Raw genomic sequence first — 7,989 nt, 5'->3', positions numbered from 1 at the left:
ACAACGATTTTCGACCCCCGAAGAAGCGGTTGATGCATTCAAAACGCATGTTTTGGAGTTACCTCAATCGGACTGGAAAAAGTGCTTTGAAAATTGGTTCAAACGCATGCAAAAGTGTATTGATCATCATGGAGAATATTTTGAAAAACAATAAAACCAATTTCGATCCTACATATTTGTTTTTTCATTATTAGGCCAGAAATATAAATAGCAACCCTCGTACAATGTAGCTTCGTGTTTTTAAAGTAAGTCATACACTACCAAAGTCAAAATTCTTGATGGTCCCATCAAAATTTTTTTGATGGTTTATGTTGGTTTCAGTGCGGTGATGGTCACCATCAACACTTTCCATTAATGTTGTTTGATGTGCCAACAAACTTCCACCAACGCTACTTTAATACTACGATGGTTAACCATCAAGAGAAGTTTGATTCTCATGGACCAACAATCCATGATGGTTCCAACTGTACATTTCCATGATGTTATATTGGGAATTCTTGATGGTTCTCAGGAATAGAAACAATTTAGTTTCTTTTTTTATCTTGACCCATCATAAATCAGTTCGAATTCCTACATTTGGACGATGGTGGTTCACGATTGTTCCAACATTTTATTTCTAAGAAACTATCATGGAAATTTCTGATGGTCAACATGAACAAACCATCAAAACAAGTTGCTGTTCTTATGTTGGACCATCATAAATCAGTCCGAATTTCCTACATTAAGGTGATGGTTAATGTTGGGTTACTATCAAAATATATAACAGTTCATGATAGAATTATTGATGGTTATCATTAATATTACTTTGGACCATCAATGGAAAACCATCAAAAATTTTGACTTGAGTATAATAGTTTCTTTTATTGATTTAATTATAAAGTTTAATGATGTAAAGTTGAATAGCCATTAAATGAATGGATCTTGTAAAGATTTCATCAGGGTGGGTATTTTGCTAGCTACTACTAATTCTTGTGCATGCTTGTTTAAAAAATTTTAGAATTTTTTTTTTTAATTGCTTCTTTAAAAAAAAATTTTTTTTTATTCCCCATCCCAAATCTTTTAAAAATCGAAACAAAACTATCTTAATCATTTTTTTTTCTTTTTTTTTACTTATAGGTAAAAGGGATCATGAAGTAAAGTTCATAGAAAGAAGGTTAGATTCTGGTTTATTACCCCCAGATACCGATAACATACATAAGGGTTTCGAATACACTATCAGAGGAATTAACGATAAAAACACACATCAAATGTGATAATATCACGATCAAAATATTATACATAACGATAATTATTTAATTTATTATTGTAAGTGTTAATAAATCCTATTTATGCAAAGATAATATTAACCGATATAACTATAAATCAGTTAAATTGGAAAAATATCGTGATGTATTGTTAAGTATCGATAATTTTTAACGTTACAACCCAATGTTCGGTTAACCAATATTTGTGACTGTGAACCATTACTCGGTAAACCGATGCTGTCTATGACCAGTAAGTACCATTTATTTATAAATTTAATTTAAATATTTAGAATAATAAATTTTAAGAATAGTACCGTTTCCTCATAAATTCATATATCTAGAATAATAAAGTTTAAGAATAGCACCATTTCTTTATAAATTTAAACATCTGGAATAATAAATTTTAAGAATATTACCATTTCTTTATAAATTTAAATATCTAGAATAATAAATTTTAAAAATAGTACCTTTTCGTTATAAATTTAAATATCTAGAAAAATAAATTTTAAAAATAGTGCCATTTCTTTATAAATTTAAATATGTAGAATAATAAATTTTATGAACAGAGCTGATAAAATCATCGATATGAATAATTTAATTTAAATCGTTGACTCTAATTGTTTCGATACAAAGAAACAGAACTTCTTTTCGAAACTTGAACAGTTGTTGTCATCGAAGAGGAGATATGAAAGTGAATTACTTTCTTTTATAATAAATAAATACCATTTTGAATGGAATATAGTGCACGAAACTCAGCAGATGTGAAGCATTGTTGTGTACTAACAACAGAGGGGGAAGGGGGGTATGAGCAAGGGAGTGAAAACCACTTTACAGGGAGACTTTAAGCGGGGGCGGGGTTTCAAAAAAGTATAACACATGGCACGCGAGTCAGTCATTGGCGGCTGCTTTCACTCCCCCCCCTACGAAAACACTCCCATTCACCCCCCTATACTTTTCATTAATATGGCCAAGAAAGTATAAATGTTACAGAAAACACTTTTACTGTTGAAAATGTTAGTATTAAAGATGCAAAAATTACCTATATGTATTTGTATTTTTGCATCTTTAATATTAGTACAATTAGGAGTATTTTGAAAAAATACTACACCTATATGTATTTTTTTCTAATAATTAAAATACTATACCTATATGTATTTTTTTCTAATAATTAAAATACTATACCTATATGTTTTTTTTTCTAATAATTAAAATACTATATATGTATTTTTTTCACGCTGAATCGAATGAGATAATACAAAAGTAAATATATTGAATAATTCATAAGCTGCAAGAGTTTATATGAATTAAAATAGCTATTTTTTGTAGTACACTTATGTGAACACTTCACAATACTATCTAGGAACTATATGAACATGTTAGGTATTGTTTCTCGCTGAATTGGTATCTGAGAGCTTCTTCACTTTCTTCACAATACGCTTCCCCCTCTTTTTTAAAAAAGAAATGGGGGTGATTTGAGAAGGATACTTTAATTTCTTCTAAACAAGAAAGTGAGGCATTACTTTTTATGTATTGTTTTACGCTGAATTGAATGACACTAATCACGTGACGATCAGGCTAATAGTTACAAGTTATAAGCGTTTTACTTACAAAAAGAACAATTTAGTATTTGCTCTTATTTACGCACTTTACATTAAGTCACATGAACAATTTTTTTTAATATATTTTAATTTTTTTAAAATATTTTATTTTAAAAATTCTTTCTCTTTTCATTAATCTTTAATATTTTCCATGTTTTCTCTAAATGTTTAACTTATTTAATAAGTTCTATATACTTGCAGCTTATGCACAATTAATAAAACTTATTAATTTCTTAATTTTCTTCGTTTTTTCTTTCTCTTCTTTATCTTTGTCTTTATTGTGCAATACATATGTATATAACGCTTCAGTACTGCAGTAAGAACGCACCATAAAATGATTGTTCCATTTACTCTTCTATTTTTATATTTGGTAATCTGGCAAACTAGTTACGAAAATATTTTAAATCATTTTTGAAAGATACCGGAATGCGTAAGTTCATTTGAATTCGTTATTCGGTTTATAGATTACATTTTGTATTTAATTCCATACTTTTCTTACATTTTATTTTCTATTTTTTTGCTTGATATGTTTTATTTCGTATATTTTTTACATTAATATGTTCCATTTTTCGTTTCAGTTTTTTTTTTCTTCTCACACTACTGTATTGATGAATTTTGCTTTTGCTATATCAATACAATATTAGAAATCATCCTTTTTGCTTATATAATCGTGCGAGCTGATGGCGAAACCATTTGAAAACCATTCTTCAGCTTTCGAGACTTCATAGTTTAATCCAGGTTTAACTGAACTCCCTTTTCTCCAAACTTTAGATTTTGTAATTCCAATGGCGGTGAAACAAAATTCGCTACACGAAGTTTCTCTCCCGTTATAGCGTTATAAGTTGATGAATAATTGCGGACTTGAATTAAGTACTACTTAAGGCGTGATAGCTCAGGAGATAGAGAATCCATTTCCAATGAGGTGAACCGGGTTCGAATCCCAGCGATGGTTGTTTGATACGAATTCCGCATGTGGCTTGCACCGACCACAGTGTTGACGTTAAATATCCTCAGTGGTAGAAGGATCATGGGTTAGATTCCCCTTGCCGTCAGGTAATCAGGAGGTTATCATTTCCGTGTGAAGCAAATACAGGCCATTTCCAACAAAAAGTTCTCCACGAAGGCAAATTTCTCCCAATACTTGATTTAAGGCCGGGATAGCCTGGTTGGTAGGCACTGGGCCTATGTCCAAGAGGTCGTGGGGTCGATCCCCGCCAGCCGAATACTCCCCGTGTATTAAATGGTGACTGATGCTCGTTAAATCTGTCGAGTCACTAACCATAACAAATCATACCTCTGAGGGTACATGATCCAGGAGTTTCCTTGTCTTCTGGATTTTTTCAAAATTACAAGGCTGCAAAGTTGAACATTAGTAGTCGTAAACCCAAAAGAATTCTGTCTGCTGTTCAACGACGGTTATAAAATAAAATTAAGTGCTACTTAAACATTAAAGAAATCTTTCTTGATGGAATATAAAAGCCAGGTATACATCAGAGGCAAGAAACTCGATAACTGATGTTTTGTAAGTACTGAACTTGTCTTTGCTACAAAATAGATGGTTTTAAACTATTCAGCGAATTTTTTTTTTCTTTTGCGTTTTATCTCAAGAATATCTTATTATAGTCATTAATCATTTAATGGAAACAAAACTTTTTCTTTCAGAAAAGAATAAATGAAAATAAAAAAAAAGAATTGCAACTTTGTGTGAGAAGGAAGCTATTTTTTTTTGTTTTCCTTTCCAAAAGTTATATAGATATATATTTGTGCTTTTGTCTCTTCGTAAGTCCGACCCATCCAAAAGCCTAACAATACAATTAATGTGTCTTTTTCTGATGTCTTGTCAGCGGGGCTTCCTCCCCCTTTCCGTACTCCTCGGTGGTGGGGGTGGGGATGCGTGGAGAGACCTCCTTCTACCTGTCACTTTCCCCAATAACTTCTAAAATTGAGAACATGGGAGCTAAAAGCAGAAGAATTCTCTTTTATTCGGGCCCCATAGTGAAAGAAGAAAAAAAAATTGCCGTAAAGCTGAGAAAAAGAAAAATTGGAAAGATCTAACATCTTTAGAAAGGGTTACCACATTATAGTCAAAGACAGAGCGCCAAATGTCAGCATCAAATTCCGCCAAACGGTAAAATGATATGGCGTTCTTTTTAATTAGTTTGTAAAATAATTGTTCCTAAACGGGCTAGATACCTATATTGATAAGGTCAATGGCAGAAAAAATATTTTCAATTTCGAATTTAATGAATTTGGTTCAATATCTACTAGCATTTGAAACTGTTTGACTAACATTCCGTTTAAAATTGTTGCTAAATCATGTTTATTAGTTTGTTTAATCCAGTGCTTCCCAAACTTATGACTTCCGTGTACCCTTTCTAAGTTTTTCGTAACGCTGTGTACCACTAATAAAAAATGAATGTGTTTTTTATTATAAAAAACTGCACAAAAGTTAAACTGGCTGTTGACATCACTAACTATTAACTGTTAACTCTGCAAAAAATAGCCAATAGAAATATACGTAATCATAAACTTTCATGGCTAGCTTTATTTTAAAATAAGATTTTTTGAAATTTTCGTTTGTTGCAAGATATTTCGCATAAGAACGCGTACCCCCGCTAAACTGCTCCCGTAGCCCTGTGGGTACGCGTAATACCCTTTGGGAAACACTGGTTCAATCAAATGTTTTTGTTTTTTAACCGTCGTTGAATAGCCGACCCAACTTAGGGTTTACAACTACTGATGTTCAACTCCGTAGCCTCGTAATTTTGAACACGATACAGAACACAAGGAAACTCCTGGATCGGTACCCCCAGAGGTATGATTGGTTATGGGAACATGAAGAATTTTATGATCCGAAAGATCTAACGAGCATCAGTTACCATTAACTACACGGGGAGTCTTCGGCTGGCGGGGATCGAACCTATTACCTCTTGGACATCCCGGTCCTAATGTTTTTGTCTGTTGTTTTTAGTGTTGTAAGAGTTATATTTTAAGATTTTATTTTCATTTATTTATTTATTATTTTTTTTCAGGGGTTAAATCGATCAAAGTAAAGGGCTCAATCGATAAGAATTTTGTGAATACAAATGCTTCAAGTAATCAGCGGTTTCTTGCCAACATCAGAAGGGTAAGTTTTTTGTTGATTTGGAAGAATTATATCAGTGTTCTGATAGAAACACATTGCTCTAAGAGATTCGTCTTTCAAAAATTTTTTTTAACACTTTTAGCTCAGTTTCAAATTCTAAATTTTATCTTAAATATTTATTAGGCGAAAAAGAAAAGATAAATTATGAAAAAAAATATTTTTACATAATTATAAAACATTAAAAGGTAATAATACAAATTATAAAAGGAGTTTATTCCCTTTAAAAAATGTTTCGAAAGTAAAATGGTAAAGAAGATATTATGGATGTCATATACACAAAAGTTGCAAGTATTCAGTGTTTTCAAAAACCACGAAGTCGAAGGAATAAGTTTTTATTTAATTTTTTTTACTTTTTATATTTTCATTTATTTGCATTTTATGTATTGATTTTTTTCATATATTTATTTTATATTTTTATCTTCTGATTGAAACAGATTGTTTCAAGACATTCATCTTTAAAAAATAAAAAGTTTTAATACTTTGAAAACAAAAATTAAGATTAACTTAGTTTCAAATTCTGAATTTTATCCTAAATATTTCTTAGGTGAAAAAAAAGGGATAAATAATTATAAAATATATGTTTTTTGCATAATTATTATGAAACATGAAAAGGTAATCATGTAAATTATAATAAAAAGAGTTCATTCTCTTTAAAAAAATGTTTCGAAAGTAAGACGGTGAAGGAGAAATTATGGATGTCATATACACAAAAGTTGCAAGTATTCAGTGTTTTCACACACCACGAAGACGAAAGAGTAAGTTTTTATTTAATATATTTACTTTTTATACATTTATTTATTTGCATTTTATGTATTTATTATTTTTTATTTGATTCCATTGATGTATTAAAATTATAAAAGCTTTACTACTTAAATTATGAAATTTTTCCTAGTGATCCGTCCGTAAGACAAAGTTAAAAAAAGAAATAAAATAAATGTTTTTGCTTAAAAATAAATAAATAATTAACCTGATACCCCGAGATCTTCAAAAATTTAATGGAATGCACTTAAAAAAAAAATACTGATAGGTTCTAAGTTGCTAGATTGGTATCTCACCAAATTTGGTATGCAATATCTGCTTTGAATTAAAATTTTCAGCTTTTTAATAATAATTAGGTTGTTAGGGGTACGATTTGCCAAATTGAAATACACGTGTTTAAAAAATATATCGTTTTTCAAAAGGTAATTATCATACCTTTATTTGGTTTTATATTTGAATTAGAAAGTTTTTATATTTGAATAAGACTGTTTCTTTTCATATATTTGAATTAGAATGCATCCTTTGAATGTAGAATTCATTCGTTGCGAATCGAGAAACATTCGAAACATGAATGTTGATTGAACAATATAAAATGAACAATATCATGAATGAACATGATTGAAGAAAATGATTGAACAATATCAAATTTTTATTAATACAAAAAATGTTGCATTACAGATCGTTTTCAGTTTTTTCAAAAGTCAGGTCGAATCCTGCGTTCTCAAATATTTAAATTTCTTTTTAAAATATGATTTCAAATCAGAAATGTGTTTTGTGTTGTGTTTTTAAAGGCAAAACCGTGGTTTTGTACTTTGTTTTGTTGTAAACATAAGGTTCTAATTAATCAATGGACAACTTTAAGCTATTATTTTTCAAATGTTCTATAGTCTGGAGAAGTCGTCTGTCGTTTCGTTTTGCTCTAACGTCTATCGTTTTTGGCAAATAGTCTTATTTTTAACTGTTGACAACTTCTAATAGCTATTCATTACTGTTTGTTAACAGTCATGAATAACTAATCATGAATAACTCATAAGATTTAATAATATTTTACAGAGTTCTCTATGCTTATTTTGAAGTTTTGAAATAGCTACAAATTGTAAATAAAAGTTACCGTTTTGTGAAAATAAAAAGCGCTTGCGATCTTAATTATTTTTTACATATATATGTAAAAAATAACTAAAATCTTACTCAAATGCTGCATTATCCGAACTCTTGAAATTTTCCAAAATTTGGAGAATTACTC

General features: G+C 29.9%; 2 protein-coding genes across 3 annotated transcripts in view; one reads left to right on the top strand and one right to left on the bottom strand.

Moving 5' to 3' along the window:
• LOC107453020 (protein lin-28 homolog) overlaps window positions 1-7,989 on the bottom strand; it is a 209,539-nt gene that overhangs the window by 9,991 nt on the left and 191,559 nt on the right. The gene's annotated exons all lie outside the window — the stretch shown is intronic.
• LOC107449779 (PCNA-interacting partner) overlaps window positions 5,875-7,989 on the top strand; it is a 299,013-nt gene continuing 296,898 nt past the window's right edge. The window contains exon 1 of the mRNA XM_071183821.1: window positions 5,875-5,969. The gene's annotated coding sequence lies outside the window, so the exon portion shown is untranslated. The remainder of the gene's footprint in view (window positions 5,970-7,989) is intronic.

Source organism: Parasteatoda tepidariorum, chromosome 1 (assembly GCF_043381705.1).
Source record: "Parasteatoda tepidariorum isolate YZ-2023 chromosome 1, CAS_Ptep_4.0, whole genome shotgun sequence".
NCBI classification, from domain to species: Eukaryota; Metazoa; Arthropoda; class Arachnida; order Araneae; family Theridiidae; genus Parasteatoda; species Parasteatoda tepidariorum.
Note: the sequence above shows the minus strand (reverse complement) of the source record. Positions and strands in the feature narration are given on the sequence as shown.